Source organism: Pelobates fuscus, chromosome 3, assembly GCF_036172605.1.
Source record: "Pelobates fuscus isolate aPelFus1 chromosome 3, aPelFus1.pri, whole genome shotgun sequence".
Lineage (NCBI taxonomy): Eukaryota > Metazoa > Chordata > Amphibia > Anura > Pelobatidae > Pelobates > Pelobates fuscus.
In genome coordinates, this window is record NC_086319.1 from 32,875,274 (window position 1) to 32,896,452 (window position 21,179).

The 21,179-nt window shown below is 42.5% G+C and overlaps 1 pseudogene; it reads right to left on the reverse strand.

The window, feature by feature from the left end:
* Positions 1-20,171: 20,171 nt before the first annotated feature.
* LOC134603870 (U6 spliceosomal RNA) lies at positions 20,172-20,315 on the reverse strand (annotated as a pseudogene).
* Positions 20,316-21,179: the final 864 nt, after the last annotated feature.

The window sequence follows — 21,179 nt, forward strand, 5'->3', positions numbered from 1 at the left end:
TACACTCACATGTAGTGGAGCCATGAATATTGCTCCATATCAGCATATGAAGTGCTATGATGCCCACTCATGGATATGGGTGTAGACAAACTTTCTCCGCGGGAGTATATATATATATATATATATATATATATATATATATATATATAAAAACAATAATGTACACCATAAATATGGAGTGCAAAATACAATAAAAAGATAAACAACCTACTCACATGCTTTAGAGCAAAGTACGGTTTGCTCAATACCCTATGCTTAAGTGGTATTATAAAAAGGGCAAAGGGTATTAGCGCTTATATAAAGATATTACATTTTTAAGAGTATATCTCCAAACAGTATATATAATAATAGCAGCTGACACCAAGAAGTGGGACTTCTCCACAAACACCAACAAGATATAAAAGGTTCAGAAGTGTAGCGCTTTTAAATAAGAAAGGTTTACCTTAACCATGGTTATTAAGGTAAACGTTTCGTATTTAAAAGCGCTACACTTCTGAATCTTTTAAGTGGTATTATCCCCACCAAGGATGTAGTCCAAAGATACAGCAGCCGCAAAAAAAGGGCCAATGAAAAAGTATGTTAACCCCCTAAGTGACCAGACCGGTTTTAAATTTTCTTACCGTTAAGGACCATGGCTGTTTTGACATTTCTGCCGTGTGTGTGTTTAGCTGTAATTTTCCTCTTACTCATTTACTGTACCCACACATATTATATACAGTTTTTCTCGCCATTAAGTGGTCTTTCTAAAGATACCATTATTTTCATCATATCATATAATTTACTATAAAAACAATTATAAAATATAATGAAAAATAAAAAACACACTTTTTCAAACTTTGACCACCAAAATCTGTTACACATCTGCAACTGCCAAAAAACACCCATGATAAATAGTTTCTAAATTTTGTCCTGAGTTTAGAAATACCCAATGTTAACATGTTATAGGGCAATAAGCACAAGTAGCACTGTGCTATTTCCAAACCATTTTTTTTTCAAAATTAACGCAAGTTACATTGTAACACTGATATCTGTCAGGAATCCTTGAATAACCCTTCACTAGTGATGTCCCGAACGGTTCGCTGGCGAATAGTCCAGGCGAACATAGCATGATCGCGTTCGCCACGGACGACGAACATATGCGATGTTCGGTCCGACCCCTATTCGTCTTCATTGAGTAAACTTTTACACTGTACCTCACAGTCAGCAGACACATTCCAACCAATCAGCAGCAGACCCTCCCTCCCAGACCCTCCCACCTCCTAGACAGCATACAATTTAGATTAATTCTGAAGCTCATTCATTTTTTATTTTTTTGTATTTTTTTTTTTTATTTTTTGTGTGTTTATTATACATTATCCTCTATAGCCAGTAACCTGTGTTTATTATACATTATCCCCCATAGCCAGTAACCTGTGTTTATTATACATTATCCCCCCCATAGCCAGTAACCTGTGTTTATTATACATTATCCCCCCTATAGCCAGTAACCTGTGTTTGGGGGGGACCTAATGTCCTCCCCCCTGGCCCCCACTCCTGAGCAGTGGGTGGGGGCCCTAAATAAAGATAGGGGGGACCTACTGTCCTCCCCCCGGCCCCCACCCCTGAGCGGTGGGTGGGGGCCCTAGATAAGAATGGTGGGGGGGACCTACCGTCCTCCGCACTGGCCCCCACCCCTGAGCGGTGGGTGGGGGCCCTAAATAAATAGAGGGGGGACCTACTGTCCTCCCCCCAGCCCCCACCCCTGAGCAGTGGGTGGGGGCCCTAGATAATAATGGTGGGGGGGTCACCTACCATCCTCCCCCCGGCCCCCACCCCTGAGCGGTGGGTGCGGGCCCTACAAAAACAGTAAGGGGGGACCTACTGTCCCCCTGGCCACACCACCTATGAGTGGTGGGTGGGGGCCCTAAATAAAGAGAGGGTGGGGACCTACTGTCCTCCCCCCGGCCAACACCCCGGAGCAGTGGGTGGGGGCCCTAGATAATAATGGTGGGGGGACCTACCGTCCTCCCCCCTGGCCCCCTCCCCTGAGCGGTGGGTGGGAGCCCTAAAAAAACAATAAGGGGGGAACCTACTGTCCTCCCCCCGGCCCCCACCCCTGAGCAGTGGGTCAGGTCCCTAGATAATAATGGTGGGGGGACCTACCATCCTCCCCCCCGGCCCCCACCCCTGAGCGGCGGGTGGGGGCCCTAAATGAAAATCCCCCCCAATCAAGGTGACTAGGGGTCCCAAGCCCCTAGTCACCCCCATCCCCCCACCAAAATCAAGCTATCCTCTACCTACCCTCCTCACCCTAAAAATAGTGAGGGGGGAATAAAATAACTAACCTGTAAAAAAAATTAAACTTACCATTTGACGTCTTCTTTTTTCTAAAATCTTCATTTTTCAGCCCCAAACAAGGCCAAATAAAAAGCCATCATACCCGACGAACTTAAAATAAAATAAAAAAACTTGAGCGCAAAAAAAAAAACCTGATGAAATAGAAAAAACCCGAGCGCCAAAAAAATAATCCATCTTCACCCATGGAGGGCTCCGCGCAGACTGAGCTATGCAGGGCGGGGCAAGGATTATAAAGCCTTGCCCCGCCCTGCAATTAGGCTAAGAACACTCTGATTGGTGGGTTTAAGCCAATCAGAGTGCTCTTTGTCATTTTACACAGCGTGGGAAAGTACTTTGGAATTTTCCCACGCTGTGTAAAATGACACAGAGCACTGTGATTGGATGGCTTGAAAACCATCCAATCGCAGTGCTCTGTGTCATTTTACACAGCATGGGAAAGTTCTTTGGAATTTTCCCACGCTGTGTAAAATGACACAGAGCACTGTGATTGGATGGTTTTCAAGCCATCCAATCACAGTGCTCTGTGTCCTTTTACACAGCGTGGGAAAATTCCAAAGAACTTCCCCACGCTGTGTAAAATGACACAGATTACTGTGATTGGATGGCTTGAAATCCATCCAATCACAGTGCTCTGTGTCATTTTACACAGCGTGGGAAAATTCCAAAGAACTTCCCCACGCTGTGTAAAATGACACAGAGTTCGCGCAGTTCGCAAACAAAACATTTTATGTTCGTGACATCACTACCCTTCACATGTATCGTTTATACTCGAGTATAAGCCGAGTTTTTCAGCACATATTTTGTGCTGAAAAACCCCAACTCGACTTATACTCGGGTCAATTGTCTGTATTATGGCAACTTACATTGCCATAATACAGACTGGGGGCTGTGGGGGCTGCAGAGCGTTTATTTACCTCTCCTGCAGCTCCTGTCAGCTCCCTTCTCCTCCGCGCCAGTACATTCAGCACCTCTGTCAGCTCCCAGTGTAAGTCTCGCGAGAGCCGCGGGGTCATAGTGCGGCCGCGAGACTTACACTGTGAGCTGACAGGGGAGCTGACCGGACCGGCGCGGAGGAGAAGGGAGCTGACAGGAGCTGCAGGAGAGGTAAGCGCTCTCTGCCAGCCCCCTCCACTGAACTGCCAATGCCACTGGACCACCAGGGAGTGAGAGCCCCCCTCCCTGCCATGTATCAAGCAGGGAGGGGGCACGAAAAAAAATGAAATAATAATAAAATAATATTTAAAAAAAAATAATACAAAATAATAATTAAATAAAATAAAAAAATAATAATAAAATAATAATACAAAAATTATTAAAATATATATTTTTTAAAAATAATAAAATTGCCCACCCCCCACCAAGGCTCTGCAACACACACACACACTGCACTCATACACACACACACTGCATTCATACATACACACACTGCACTCATACACACACACTGCACTCATACACACACACTGCATTCATACACACACACACTGCACTCATATACACACACTGCACTCATTCACACACACACTGCATTCATACACACACTGCACTCATATACACACACTGCACTCATACACACACTGCATTCATACACACACACTGCATTCATACACACACTGCATTCATACACACACACTGCATTCATTATATACACACACTGTAAATAAACATTCAATTAATATAATTTTTTTAGGATCTAATTTTATTTAGAAATTTACCAGTAGCTGCTGCATTTCCCACCCTAGTCTTATACTCGAGTCAATAAGTTTTCCCATTTTTGGGGGGTAAAATTAGGGGCCTCGGCTTATATTCGGGTCGGCTTATACTCGAGTATATACGGAATATATATTTTTTTAAGGAAGACAACCTAAGGTATTAAACTTGGGGTATTTTGACTCTTTTCATGCAAACATTTTACCACCAATCTATGCCAAATAATAAAAAAAAAAAATAATTGGTGATTTTTTTTTTACACATTGCAATTTAAGAATGCATGTAGTGAGAACTTTAAGGGTTACTGCCAAAGAACACCCCAATATGTGTTCAGCAACATCTCTTGAGTACAGTGATATTACCCAGGTATAGGTGTATCGGGTTCTCTGGGGCTAAAATACCTTATTTAGAGGGTGCGCATTCCAGTTTTCCAACTTGGAATTTTCAAAGCTGGTCATCATGCGCCCATGTCCTATTTTGGACTTTTTTTGAAGCCGGCCAATGTAATTTACCCCATCAAACCATATATTTTTTAAAATTTGAAATGGTGGAATTTAACACTTTCCGTGCATTAATTCTACTACCAGTCTTTGTCAAACCTTTTAAGTCATTTTTTTATGTTGTTTTTCTCTCACATTGTACTTTAGGCATGGATTCTCAGTTCTTGTTATGTGTTACTGACAATGAACACCCCCGATATGTGTTCTGCAACATCTCCTGAGTACAACAGTGCCCCCAATGTATATGTTTTATGGGGTTTAGCAAACTTACAGGGGTCAAATGTAGGATTTTCCCCTTTTCAATGTTTGCATATTGAAATTTGTCAGATTGGTTTGCTGGGCCTTTGAGACCATGTAGCAGCCCAGGAATGACAATTAACCCTATCATGGCATAACATTTGTAAAAGTAGGCAACCCATAGTATTTAAAATGCGGTATGTCCAGTCTTTTTTAACAGCCACTTAGTCACATACCCTGGCCAACATTAGCATTTATATTAGTTTTTTTTCATTTTTCCACATAAGCTGTCATTTTACAGATGGTATTATCAGTATAATACATTTTATAGAGTAATATCTCACGATTACAACAGTACCCCTCAAGTACAGGTTTTATGGTGATTTGGAAAGTTACAGGGTCAAACATAAGATTTGCCAATTTCTGTTTTTGTAAATTGCTATTTGCCAGATTGGCTATGTTGTCTTTGAGACGGTATGGCAGCCCATTTGAAAAGGTAGACAACCCAGGGTATTCAAATGGGGTATGTGAAGTCTTTTGTAGTAGCCACTTAGTCACAAATGCTTGCCAGCGTTCATATTTGTTTTGCATTTTTTTTTACACAAAAACTGCACTTTTACTGGTGATTTAATCGTCGTGATAAATTTTACTGTTTTAAACACTCATATTTGTGTTCGAAGTCTCCCGAGAATAACAATACCCCCTGTGTCCAGGTTTTATTATATTTTGGAAAGTTACAGGGTGGGTTAAATATAGGGCTTGCCAATTAAATTATCTGGACTGTCTGCCTGGGTTGTCAGACAGGTCCCTCAAATTATAATTAATAAAAATCAAATAATTATGTAGTTAATAGTTAAATATAAATGCAGAGTGTGTGTGTGTGTTTTATTTCCTATTAATGTATAATATATTATAATTAAAGCATTTTATAATATATTATACATATATAATGCATGTACAGGTACTCCTCACTTACCAACTGGGTTTCATTCCTACGACCCGGTCATAGAACGAATTGGTCGGTAAATGAGGAGTTAAGGGATTCCCTGTTCTGGAGCACTTGTCTATGTTCGGGGAAATTACCCTGAACATAGACGACCACACAAGAGCAGGGAATCCCTCTAATCTATGCTCGGGGAAATTTCCCCGAACATGGATTAGAGGGATTCCCTGCTCTGTTGCGTTCGTCTATGTTCAGGGGAAATGTCCCCGAACAAAGACAAACGCTGCAGATCAGGGAATCCCTCTAATTCCCAAGACGGCTTGCACTTACCACCCCGCGATAGAGCTGGTCGTAAGTGTGAACCTTCTTAAAACAGGTAGGTTGCAAAACGAGGACCACCTGTATAAGATTTCATTATAAGTGAATTTTGAGCTATATGTGTATATATCTCAAAGTACACTTATAATGAAATCATATATATGCATAATATATTATAAAATGCTTTATACATATATAATATATATATTTTTTTCTTACTTTTTAGCAGCCTGGGGGACTGCCTGACAGCTCAGACAGTCTCCCTGCAGGCAGTTCCATAGACTCCCATTGCGGTAGTGATCATGGTGATCACATGTCCCTGTAGGGCCGGTGTGGCTGTAGCTTTTGCAGGGGTCTCCGGCATTCCTCCCCATCCGTGATCGATGTGGACTGCTGGTCCAGGTAAGTCCAGGACTTCGATTTACAAATTTAAACCGGTATTTAATTTTTTTTTTTTTAAATGTATTTTGTTTTTCAATTTGTTTATTGATTATTTTTATTTTATTTCGATATATATATATAAATATATATATATATATATATATATATATATATATATATATAATTATATATATTAATATTAAAATACACTTTTAATAATGGTTTATGTATGTGTATGTATATATAAAAGCACATATATATATATATATATATATAAAAAAAGTATGTATCTTGGCACTCACCCTTTCAAAAACAAATAATTAATTCATAGAGATGCCTAGGTGCTATCCCACGTTGTGGTATATATATGAATGAAAAAGAGATGCACTCACAGGTCTTGATAAAAAAATATATCGGTATTTTATTCTCCAGACAGGGTACACATTATCCGATCGACGTTTCGACCCCTTAGGGTCTTCCTCAGGATCAATGTACCCCCACAAATATGTCAAATATATACAAAAAATAAATAATGTACTCACCAATCGTGATACAGTTCCCTCACCTCCACCGTGTATACCCGGAAGTGTCCTTGCGATCATGTGACCTGACGTGATGCGTGCGTGCTGGCGTGTCAAATTGTTGCTAAGCAACCAGTGTAACAATTGGTGAAACAGCGAGTCCATCACTCGTAGGGTATAAAGGAGAAATATGCATATGTGTATATAGTGTATGTAATAGAGGATCTAAATAGCAATCCCCAAGGCTGTACAAAGCTATGTAAAATCGTCCATAAAGTGATCAGTGCGTGCTATATGTAAGTGTTAAACAGTGTGTGAACACAAAATGAGTTAATAAAAACTCCACCCAGTGGATAAGTGAAAAAAATAATACTGATCTCCTCTAACAATATGTGAAAAAAAATCTTGTGTATATAGTATACATTATAAATAGTGCGAAACATATATATATATATTTTACTTTCCAAACATACATATGCAATATTTCTAAAAATACAATGAAAGACAAGAATGGTTCTGGCATATGCAGAGACAACCAAAATTGGCATATCTATATGGCAGAGAAATTTAGAGACTTTATACATAGTCAAAATAGGCACTATAAGTTCTATAAGTTCAAATTAAGTCAGAATATAAAGGTAATCCAATGATCACCCCTACCATCAGCAACTGTTAACCCTTATGGATCTGTATGGGCTGTCTCTATAATGAAAACTAGGAATCAATATTCTTAAACTAGAAGTTACAAAGTATAAATGGATCTAATGTCCCCTCCGTCCAGACATACGGAAACATAAGATACAGACCAGAATCTCCATAATAAATGGAAAAAAGTAACAAACACAGAAATGGAAAAGTGTGACTATCAGATTAAAGAGATGTGGGAGAGATTCAGAGAGCGGGGGTACTCACCACATATACTGAGGGTGGCCCACACCAGAGCACTTGATATCTGGAAACAGGAGAAATCGACAACCAGAACCATTAAAACAGTGAAAACACCCAAGATCTATCTGCCAATCACTTTTCATACAGGGACCGCTAAAATCAGAGAATCCATTCACAAACATTGGGGAATGCTGCGATCTGATAAGACACTACCCAAGACGTTTCAAGATACCCCGACTATAAGCTACAAAAGAAACAGAAACTTGAAGGATCTGCTGGTAAAGAATGACCCAGTAGCAAGTTATCGCAAAACCAAACAGATTTCTAAGAAGGGGTGCTATAAATGCACTGGCTGTGTAACCTGCGGTCACATGATCAGTGGTACAACATTTGCCCACCCTCATAGTGGCTTAAAGATCAAAATACCTCACTACATCACATGTACCACGGATCATGTTATATATATGATCACTTGTCCATGTGGTCTATCATATGTGGGCAAAACTGATTTGACACTACGGGATCGAATACGAGGACACAGATCCACGATTATGACGGCATTCAGGGATCGACATAGCGACAAACCTGTTGCAAAGCATTTCTTAAGCATGGAACACAGACTACCGACTTTAAGATTTGTGGCCATAGATCACATTCCCCCAATGTCGAGAGGGGGTGACCGATCGAAGATGTTGTTACAACTGGAAGCTCAATGGATATACCGATTGGACACTGTGGCCCCTAAGGGACTCAACGAGAACATAGTGCTGTCCATGTTCTTGTAAATTTGTATATTTATTGGTTTTTTTGAAATACATAGTAGCCGTCTTCTCTAGTACTTATTTGTAGATATAGCCTTGGGCCCGTCAGGGGCCGACCCCTTCTGCACAGGGTTCTAGTTCCGTCTCTGCCAGTTTATACATATATCAGAGGTATTCTCACTATAGATACTAACCCCTTTTTTGAATGGATAGCTCCTACTTTACATTGTCATGGGTATATATCTCTCTGGATTGTAGATGTCTGGCTGTGGACGGATAGCTATCCCGGAAGCCTCTGTTTGGTTTCGGTTTGGGCTCTGCTGTCGTTTTCTTTCTTTCTTTTTTCTTTCCCTTTTTTTGTTACTTTTTTCCATTTATTATGGAGATTCTGGTCTGTATCTTATGTTTCCGTATGTCTGGACGGAGGGGACATTAGATCCATTTATACTTTGTAACTTCTAGTTTAAGAATATTGATTCCTAGTTTTCATTATAGAGACAGCCCATACAGATCCATAAGGGTTAACAGTTGCTGATGGTAGGGGTGATCATTGGATTACCTTTATATTCTGACTTAATTTGAATTTATAGAACTTATAGTGCCTATTTTGACTATGTATAAAGTCTCTAAATTTCTCTGCCATATAGATATGCCATTCTTGGTTGTCTCTGCATATGCCAGAACCATTCTTGTCTTTCATTGTATTTTTAGAAATATTGCATATGTATGTTTGGAAAGTAAAATATATATATATGTTTCGCACTATTGATAATGTATACTATATACACAAGATTTTTTTTCACATATTGTTAGAGGAGATCAGTATTATTTTTTTCACTTATCCACTGGGTGGAGTTTTTTTTAACTCATTTTGTGTTCACACACTGTTTAACACTTACATATAGCACGCACTGATCACTTTATGGACGATTTTACATAGCTTTGTACAGCCTTGGGGATTGCTATTTAGATCCTCTATTACATACACTATATACACATATGCATATTTCTCCTTTATACCCTACGAGTGATGGACTCGCTGTTTCACCAATTGTTACACTGGTTGCTTAGCAACAATTTGACACGCCAGCACGCACGCATCACGTCAGGTCACATGATCGCAAGGACACTTCCGGGTATACACGGTGGAGGTGAGGGAACTGTATCACGATTGGTGAGTACATTATTTATTTTTTGTATATATTTGACATATTTGTGGGGGTACATTGATCCTGAGGAAGACCCTAAGGGGTCGAAACGTCGATCGGATAATGTGTACCCTGTCTGGAGAATAAAATACCGATATATTTTTTTATCAAGACCTGTGAGTGCATCTCTTTTTCATTCATATATATATATATATATATATATATATATATATATATGAAACAGAGGGGGAGGCTGCACTCACCTGGACATGCTTAAATGGGGTGCTGGGGTGCTGCTGGGGGCCAAAAATATACAATACACAAGATCCAGCGCACTCACCTATCCACTAAACAGCAACTTCAATGTTGACAGATTTTATTAGTTTTTTTTTAAAAAACACCTAATCCAGGTAAAAACAATGGGGGTTTAGTCACATTATATGATCATACATTTCATAAGCCTGCCACAAAATCAATGTACCCCATCTTTTGCAGGTCCTACTCTAACAGCCTAATGTCTGCTCTTATGAGATTAACCAATTTACTTGGGGAAAATTTTCATCTGTGGCTCTCTGCAGTACAAGGCTATATAGGGTCCTGGGATGAGACACCTGTGACAGGGAGGGGTGCAAAACCAAGGAGTTAGCTAGACTCCCAAATATACATGCACCCCTCCCTGCCATAGGTGCCTCATCCCAGGGCACTATTTAGCCTTGTACTGCAGCCAGCCCCAGATGGATTTTTTTCCCCAAGTAAGTGGGTTAATCTCATAAGAGCAGACATTAGGCTGTTAGAGTAGGACCTGCCAAAGATGGGGTACATTGACGTTGTGGCAGGCTTATGCAATGTATGATCATATAATGTGACTAAACCCCAATTGTTTTTGCCTGGATTAGGTGTTTTAAAAAAAAAAAATACAATCTGTCAACATTGAAGTTGCTGTTTAGTGGATATATATATATGATCTAAACTTCTATTGACTTTTTTAAACTTTTTAACAACTTTTATTCACTTTAAAAAGTTTTACAGGTATTAGGTGGACTGCCTGAGAGCTCAGGCAGACCCCCTGCAGGCACTGTACAAGCAGGCTATTCCACCCATGTGATTGCAAGGGCCCCGCGAGCACATGGCATGGCAGGGCCAGATCGAGCAAAGGGGGTCTGCCTGAGCTCCTAAGCAGACTCCATGATCGCAATCGCTGGAGGGGGATCAGCAGTGATCAGGTAAGTGGGGATTTGCTGTTGGACGTACCAGGTACATCCGAGATCGGGAGGGGGTTAATATTAAAAAAAACAATAAAAACAAATAACAAGGTAAAAAAAAAACTGTATGTATAGAACCCTTAACGTGTTTCACCTAAAGATAGGCTTTCTAAATACACTTTTGAGAGCCTATGTTTAGGTGAAACGCGTTAAGTTTGTTTAACATTAAATTACTTTTTAATTGGACCTGTTTTTGCTGCAGCTGGATGTTTGGACTACATCCTTGGTGGAGATAATACCACTTAAGCGTATTGGATTGAGCAAACCGTTCTTTGCTCTAAGGCATGTGAGTAGTTTTTTTTTACTTTTTATTGTATTTTACACTCCATATTTATGGTCTACACTATTGTGGTTTTATTTGTTTTTTTTCCATATATATACTCCCACGGAGAAAGTTTGTCTACACTCATATCCATGAGTGGGGATCATACCACTTCACATGCTGATTTGGAGCTATATTCATGGCTCCACTACATGTGAGTGTACATTTTATATTTATACCTACCCTTGCTACATAGTCTATATATACTACACTATACTACAAATGTTATCTATTTTATTTCTATGAGGATACCTCCCACTAATACTATCAAGTCACTCCCTTCCTATTGAATAGCCTACCTCCTGCCATCATACTCTTCCCTAGATTTCAATCGTTTAAGAAGTGCTTTAAAACCCATCTGTTTAGGAAAGCTTATGGCCTCTTAGAGTAACCTCTACCTCACATACCTGTCTCTTGTTCTCTTCTAAAGGCCAGCACTCTACTCTCTCCTCCAGCTCTGCTTCACTTCAACCTATTTTGATTGCTATTTCCTGTCCTAATGTGTTTTATACCCCACTTACTATAGACTGAAAGCTTGTTTGCACAGGGTCCTCTTTTAAACTATCGTTCCTGTAAGTTTTCTTGTAATTGTCCTATTTATAGCTAAATCCCCCCTCTTATAATATTGTAAAGCACTACGGAATCTGTTGGCCCAATATAAATGGCAATAATAATAATAATAGAAGAATCAGCACAGCACTTTATCCTTAGGCGGGAATCGTTCAGCACAGGCACACAAGTTGGAGCTACATTGAAGCTCCAAAAAAGTGTGAGTGCACATTTTTTTAATCATATTTATACCAACTTCAGTTTTACATACTACAGTATTAGTTTATTCTGTTCTTTTTATGTCGTTATATACTCTAAGATAAGGACTGTTTAGGCGCTACACCAACCTCCTGCTTTACCAAGTCTTTCAAGGAGCTTGGAGACAAAGGGATAAAGAGAAATAGGATGATATCTAGGCAAAGCAACAGAGTCAAGAGAAGGCTTTAGTAGTATAATCAATGCATGTTCAAAGGACAAGGGGATATGCCAAAGGAAAGAGATAGGCATGTGCATGGGGAAAATTTTCGGTTCGGTTAGGCATTCCCGAAATTCAGGACTTTCGCATTTCGGGACTTCAGCAATTCAGCACTTCAACACTTCGGAACTTCGGCAACTTCGGAACTTCGGCACTTAAGAACTTCGGCACTTCGACACTTCGGGAAATTCGACAACTTCGGCACTTCGGCACTTTGAGACTTCGGAACTTCAGAATTTCTGAACTTCGGCAATTTGGTATTTAGAGACTTCGGCACTTTGGGACTTCTCTTGCAGCCGCTTAGTAGATAACTCCCTAATTCCCACAGTATTAGGGAGTTATCTACCAAAGGGCTGAAAGACCTAAATTGGACTTTCAGCCAAATTTACTAATACTAAGTAAAAATTACTTAGTATGAGTAAATTTTGCCCCTACTCGCTATACTGTGAGTAGGGGCATGTCTAGTACACAGTGAGCAGCCTGTGGCTGCTCACTGTTAAAAAAAAAAATACGGTCCCCCCTCCCTAAAGTAAAATGATGGGGGGGGACGTATTGTCCTCCCCCTGGCCCCCACCCCTGAGCGGTGGGTGGGGGCCCTACAGTAAAATAAGGGGGGATCTAAGGTCCTCCCCCCTGGCCCCCACCACTGAGCGGCGGGTGGGGGCCCTAAATACTAAAAAGGGGGGACCTATTGTCCTCCCCCTGGCCCCCACCCACTGCTCAGGGGTGGGGGCCCTAAATAATAACAAGGGGGACCTAAGGTCCTCCCCCTTGGACCCCATCCCTGAGCGGTGTGTGGGGCCCTAAATACTAATAAGGGGGAACCTAATGTCCTCCCCCTGGCCCCCACCCTTGAGCAGTGGGTGGGGGCCCTAAATTCCAATTAGGGGGAGACCTTTTGTCCTTCCCCCCCCACCCCCACCCCTGAGCAGCGGGTGGGGTCCCTAAAAAAAATTTTCACCCCCCAGATGTCCCCAAACCCCTAGTCACCCCCTACCCCCCAAAAAAAAATATTTCCCTACCTACCCCCTCACCCTAAAAATAATGAGGGGGGGACCTTTAACTAAGTACCTGTAAAAAAAAAAAAAACTTACCATTCAATGTTTTCTTTCTTCAAATAAAAAACCATAATAACCGACGAAATAAAAAAAAAGAGCGCAAAAAATTATAATCCATCTTATAAAGCCTTGCCCCGCCCTTCAATTAGACCCCTAGTCACCTAGGGGGGACTTTTATTTTTAGGGCCCCACCCGCCGCTCAGGGGTGGGGGCAAGGGGGGAGGACATTAGGTCCCCCCCTATTGGTATTTAGGGCCCCCACCCGCCGCTCAAGGGTGGGGGTTAGGGGGTAGGACATTAGGTCCCCCTTATTAGTATTTAGGGCCCCCACCCACCGCTCAGGGGTGGGGGCCAGGGGGAGGACCTTAGGTCCTCCCCTTATTAGTATTTAGGGCCCCCACCCACCACTAAGGGGTGGGGGCCAGGGGGGAGGACCTTAGGTCCCCCTTGTTAGTATTTAGGGCCCCCATCCCTGAGCGGCAGGTGGGGGCCAGTGGGGAGAACATTAGGTCCCCCTTATTAGAATTTAGGGTCCCCACCCACCGTTCAGGGGTGGGGGCCAGGGGGGAGGACATTAGGTCCCCCCCCTTATTTTACTGTAGGGCCCCACCCACTGCTCAGGGGTGGCGGCCAGGGGGAGGACATTAGGTCCCCCCTTATTAGTATTTAGGGCCCCCACCCACCGCTCAGGGGTGGGGGCCAGTGGGGAGAACATTAGGTCCCCCCCTTATTAGAATTTAGGGTCCCCACCCACCGTTCAGGGGTGGGGGCCAGGGGGGAGGACATTAGGTCCCCCCCCTTATTTTACTGTAGGGCCCCACCCACTGCTCAGGGGTGGCGGCCAGGGGGAGGACATTAGGTCCCCCCTTATTAGAATTTAGGGCCCCCACCCACCGCTCAGGGGTGGGGGCCAGGGGGAGGACATTAGGTTCCCCCTTATTAGTATTTAGGGCCCCCACCCACTGCTCAGGGGTGGAGGCCAGGGGGGAGGACAATAGGTCCCCCCATTATTTTACATTAGGGCCCCCACCCCCCGCTCAGGCTGCTCACTGTTTAATAGACATTCCCCTACTCGCGGTATAGCGAGTAGGGGCATAATTTACTAATACTATGTAAACTTTACTTAGTATTAGTACATTTGGCTGAAAGACCAATTTAGGTCTTTCAGCCTTTTAGTAGATAGCTCCCTACTTATTCATTCTACTTATTCATTCCTGTCATTACATTGACTGGCCAAGTAACTTACATTTTATATGAATGTATGTTACTTGATTGTTGTAAATGTTGCAAATGCTTACAGCTGAATCCTGGCTATGTTTGTATACTTTTTTTTTAATTGTATACAATGTAACATTCCTCTTTCACTGGGTAAGTATATTAGTAGTTAGGCAATACTGAACTTCGGAACTTCGGCACTTTGACACTTTGGAACTTCGGCACTTCAGCACTTCAGCACTTCGACACTTCGGAAATTTGGTAATTTCGGAACTTCTGGACCTCGGCAATTCGGCACTTCGGCAATTCTGCAATATACCCGAATTTCCGAATTGCCTGAAATTCATCCGAATTCATATTCGGACCAAAACAAATTGCACATGTCTTGAAAGAGAGATGTTGAATAAGATGCAATGAAATGGGTTTAAGGGGCAAATGGTAGGGCAGGAAGAAAGGAGAGAAGAAAGTGCAGAAACATCCTCTTTAGAAACAGGAGTGATGATACTAAGTGTAGAGGAGGAGGCAAAAGGTTGGACAGTTGAGGGGAGAATTGAGCAATATAGTGATGACATAATAGTAAAATTTGTTCAACTATAGCAAATAAATAAGAGAGAAATAGAGCATGCATTGCACAACGCATATAAATAAGGGTGAATAAACCACTATTTGAAATCATTTGCATCTCGTAAAGCCATGGCATGGCTCTATATATAGGGCTATAGAGATGCCCCCTTTAATGGCTGATAGTAGAATGGTACTGGACAAGACTTCACAGAAGCCTTAAATCCAAATCAATTTACTATATAAATATATTTTAGGTGACAGAATATGCTATAGTATTAATATGATGTGATAATATTGTATAATAATTGTTGAAGTATTACTATTAAAAATCTTATATAAAGTATAATATAAAGATTAAAATAAAGTTAAGAATGGGAAGGGGTGCTGGACAGGATGCTGGTTTAATTTTATATTGGCCTATTAGTTTCTAGCCTTTCCTAGGTCAGACATAAGCATTGAGTTAATATTTTTGGATAAATTCTTCAAATGATTTAATATTTTGAAAAACTTTGTAATATTTAAGAAAAGCTCTTGCAAAAATATAAAATCAAAGCCATAGGTCCAGATTAAATATATTTTATACACTTTTCAAATTATTTTATATTTTTGACTAATCTTCTAAAATTATTGAATATATCCAAAACTATTTAAATATTAATATATATAAAATTATTTTATTATTTATATAGCGCCAGCACTGTATTCTGTAGCACTGTACAATGGGTGGACTAACAGACACGTAATTGTAACTAGACAAATGGACGCACAGGAACAGAGGGGTTTAGAGTCCTGCCTAATGAGCTTACATGCTAGAGGGAGTGCGGTATAGTGACACAAAGGGCATAAGTAGGGGTAATGAAATAGGTTGCTAGAAAAGTAATCACTGAGGGCTTGGTAGGTTACTTTTGACAGTTTCAGGAGAGGAGTCATGGAGGGGGGATGAAAACCCGCTAACAGTTTAGATTATATGCTCTCCTGAAGAAGTGTGTTTTCAAATATTTTTGGAAGGAGTGGAGACTGGGTTAAGTCTAACGGAGAAGGAAAGGGAGTTCCACAGAAAAGGTGCAGCCCTGGAGAAGTCTTGGAGTCTAGCATCAGATGTGGAAGTATTGACAGAGGATAGGCGTAGGTCTTCGACAGAGAGCAGAGGCCTCGACAGGACATATTTGGGTATTAGGGAGGATAGGTAGGTTGGAGCAGCATTATGTAGGGACTTGTAAGCAAGCACCAGAATCTTAAATTGAGCCCTATATCTAACTGGAAGCCTATGTAGGGACTGACAGAGGGGGGAATAGTGGGAGGTGCGGGCGGACAGGAAAATCAGTCTCGCCGCCGCAGTGGTGCAATCTGCAGTGGTGCAATCTGGGAACACTTAAGACCACTGAGAAGGGGATTGCAGTAGTCAAGGCGAGAAGGAACAACGGCATGGACCAGCTGTGTCTGGTGTTAAATAAGGGCGAATGCGAGTTATGTTTTTGAGATAGAAGCGGCAGGATTTGGTGGTCGACTGAACATGATGGGTGAAGAAGAAGTCAGAGTCAAAGAGAACACCTAGGAAAGTATTGATTGCATAGCATTTGAATTTTCAACAAAAAAACAACACTGAGTAGAGCTTGCTGTTCAGGGACCTACAAATGTAAATTAATAGGACATTTCATGCTGGTGTGAGACATTTAGGGACTGTAATGCTATGAGTACAATATTTAATATTTGATTTAAAATTTTAAAACATACTCAAACAGTGATCAGTTAAATTATTTTATTGAGGCAAGTTAATCGTATGGTACAGAAGATGAAAAAGGTATTATAACAATAATATACAGCATTAGAATTACATAGCATAAAATTATACTCCCTATATGATATATTTTTTAATATTTTCATATTTTGAAAAAATATATTTTTTAACGTGTATATTAACTCAAGGTCGTAGTTGAGTAAAGAAGGAAAAAGTATTGAATGCGTAGCATATGAATCTTAAACAAAATAACAACGCTGAGTAGAGCTTGCTGTTCAGGGACCCAAAAATCAAAATAAATAGGACATTTCATGCTAGTGTGAGACCTTTAGGGACTGTAATCCTATGAGTACAATATATCATATTTGAGTTAAAATTGTAAAACATACTCAAACAGTGATCAGTTAAATGGACCAATAAAGTACTAATTATATTAGATGTCATCACTAAAATTGGGTGTCTTAAAATTGAAGATTATGCTAGCGCTAGTGTACTTATAATCTTAATTTTAATAATGACAGGAGGCGAGTATTTTGCATTACTCTCTTTACTAAACTCCACAGCAGTAAAGAAAGTGAAAACATTTAAACCAATCAAAATGCAAAACAGTGAGCATATAGTCTCTGTGAACAGGCTCCTCCCCCTCTTTCGGAGCGACATCGGAACAGGGAAGAAGGTTGATGATAAAGTCTGTAATGAACATCAGTAGTAATCTTTAACGGGAGTGATGAACTTCTTGGCTTGAGTAGAAAAACCGGTACCAACAGGTGAAGTGTCCAATAGGGTCTTTGGTCTTTGAAATATGAGCCGTAATCCTATGGATATATGGTAGATGTTCCCAATCTTTGCGAAGTTAAACTGAAAGGAGAATATGAGAAGGTTAGGCACCGGTCTTAAAACTGTTTGTAGTCATGACAGTGATCCATCGGATAATATTGCATTAATAATAATAATAATAATTGCGAGTTCAGTGTGAAATCTACTAGTAGTTTAATAGGCTGATGATAATAATGGATATGTTAAGCCAACACATTAATATTGAGAAACAATTAGACAACAGGAAAGGAAAGATGTAGACAAGAAATATAACTAGAGTAGTTCCCCTCCTCCGGGTGGGAAGGGTGGGAAAATACTCGCCTCCTGTCATTATTAAAATTAAGATTATAAGTACACTAGCGCTAGCATAATCTTCAATTTTATCACATGACAGGAGGCTTCCTATTTTGCATTTTTAACGCTGTAGGATAAGAGACATAGCCGCACCAGAGTTCGGTCGGAAATAGAAGGTGCGGAATGTAGATTCTCTAGACCAGTCTGCGGAGCGTAGGATATCCGATAGGGAAGCGCCCGCCATAAAGGCTGAGGATGCTGCTGCTCCGCGCACCGAGTGGGCTCCAAACGTAGTGTCAACGCCGGCTAGCGATAGTAGCCAGCGAACCCATCTTGCTAGAGTGGTGGTAGTGATGGGGACATGTGGTCTAACGTATGACACTAGGAGTTGACCTGATGGTGAGGATCGGAGTGGTAGGGTAGTTTCCACGTAATGTTGTAGAGTGGAGACGACACAGAGTTGTGGATCTGTGGGGAAGAAAGGATAAAACACAGATGTGGAGTCCGTCTTAGTGCGACGAGATATCCGGAATGTAACTCCTTCAGGGGAGATTGAGAAAGCGTCTATGTCCAGAGCTCGAATGTCTGAGACCCTGCGGAAGGAGACCAGGCAAAGCAAGACTGTGAGTTTTGCTGATAGCTGACGGAGGGAGAGTCTGTCGTTAGTTGGCCAATCTCTCAGGAATCGGAGGATAATGTCGACGTCCCAGAATTGAGAATATTTCGGCCCTGGGGGGCGTTGTAATCGAATGCCTCTCATGAGTCGACATACGAGTGGGTCCTTTCCCACCGGGATCCCTTGAATGGGGACATGGGCCGCTGAAATAGCTGAACGGATTACGTTTAGTGATCTGTAGGATCGGCCCAATGAGAATAGGTGAGATAGGAAGTTCAAAATGGTTGAAATAGTGGCCGTAAATGGATCGAAGTTTCGTTCCAGACACCAAGTGGACCAGGAATTCCAGGCGGATAGGTAGCATCTTCTGGTTCCAGGGGCCCATGAGTCCCATAGTAGTTCCTTAGCAGCCTGCGATAGTTCGCCGACTTGCCAGGAGCCCCTGAAAGCGTCCAAGCCACCAGATGGAGACGATTGTCTAAGATGAGAGGATGCGGATTGCCTTTGGGATCTGTGAGAATGTACTGATGATGAGGTAGTAGGAGAGGATCGTTGCATGATAGAGCTAGGAGATCTGGGAACCATGGTTGTCCCCTCCATAGTGGAGTGATGAGTACCAGCGAGGTTTGCTGGTTTTTCAGGTAGTGTATGGTCCTCGCTATCATGGCGAAGGGAGGGAAGGCGTAGGCTCCCGTGATTGGCCATGGTTGTAGAAATGCGTCTACTGCTGCACACTCCGGGTCTGGGAGCCAGCTGAAGTATAATTTCATTTGTCTGTTGTTGCGGGACGCAAATAGATCTAGGTGGAGTGGACCTAGGCGATCCGCGATGTGGTTGAAGATTTGTGGATCCAATTTCCAGTCGCTGGTGTCCCGCCAGTGGCGTGAGAACCAATCCGCTGTGAGGTTCGTCTCTCCTGGGAGGTATTCCGCCGTGAGGGAGATGTTGCGAGGTAGGCAGAAGTTGAAGATGTCTTTCGTTATTTCTGATAGGAGCCGGGAGCGGGCTCCGCCTAGGCGGTTGATGTAGCGGACTGCGGAGATGTTGTCCATCCGGAGGAGGATGCAGCAGTCCGACTTGTCCTTCGCCAGGCTTCGGATGGCGAAGGACCCCGCCAGAAGTTCTAGGCAGTTTATATGTAAGTTGAGGTCCTGGGATGTCCAGGCACCTCCTGTCGATATATTTCCGCTCGTTGCGCCCCATCCCCAGAGGCTGGCGTCTGATTCTAGTATCATGTCGGGAGCCTTTCCGAAGATGGCTCGGCCGTTCCACGCCTCCATGCTGTCCAACCACCATCTGAGTTCGTCTCTGACTTCCTCTGTCATCGGGACCAGCTGGTCGTAGGAGGGGTTTTCCCTGAGGAAAGAAGCTTTGAGACGTTGCATCGCCCGGTAGTGAAGTGGACCCGGGAATATAGCTTGAATGGAAGCAGAGAGAAGTCCCACTATGCGTGCGAGGGCGCGGAGTGGAATGGTGTGGCAGCGGATGGCTCTGCGCAATTCCTTGCGGTTTTTTTTTTAAAATATGGAACGCTTCACGAATTTGCGTGTCATCCTTGCGCAGGGGCCATGACACGAATTTGCGTGTCATCCTTGCACAGGGGCCATGCTAATCTTCTCTGTATCGTTCCAATTTTAGTATATGTGCTGCCGAAGCTAGCACTGTAGGAGTATGGGCGATATCCCGCCTCTGGGTAAAAAGGTTGGGGTCTCGTAGAGCGGGGGCCTGAAGGCCAAAATCGGCTGGCAGCACGGCCCCTTTGGCGGCCAGCCCGTCCAAAAACACCCCTGGTAGGGTTTTGTCTGAAGACTCTACGCATAGAAGTCTGAGCCTTGTTTAAGGATGCGTAGACGTTTACATGTCTGCTTAGCTCTTTTAGGAAAGCTTCTCCAAAGAGCTTGCCCTGTGCCATAGGACCTAGTTCCTTGGTGCCCAACTCCACCAATTTCCCGTCAATGCGGAGAAGTGCTGCTTTGCGTCGCTCAGAAGATAAGGCGACATTGGCATTACCCACAAAACAGAAGCACCTTTGTGCCCATTCCCGCACATCATGCGCCCATTCTCGTACCATAGTAGCGTCAAATTGATCGGCTTTGGTTAGGGCGTCGTCAGCTAAAAACATAATTCTGGACAATGGTCCCACAGCATCCAGGAGTTTATCCTGTACCCCTCTGAACCCTTTCTCCACACCTTTGCGTGGGTCGCGGCCACCTCGCGACATAAAGGTGGTCATCACCTGGTCAAATTCTGGAGTGTCCGCAACGTGATCAGGTAAAAACGGTCGTGGGCATTCCGACCTTAAGCGGTTGCGGACTGTCTTGTCCATGGACTTCCGTAACCAGAGGTGCATGAACCTCGCTAAGTGGTCGGGCGGTGTCCAGTCGCTTGAGCGTGGGTGTCGTATTTTTCGTGGGTCAAACAGTTTTTGCCCTAACGGGTCTAATATAGTGTCTTCATCTTCTTGCGGGGTCTCCGCAGTGTCTGGTTCATGGGGTTCTCCCGTGAACGTGTGTTGTGGGAAAAAGG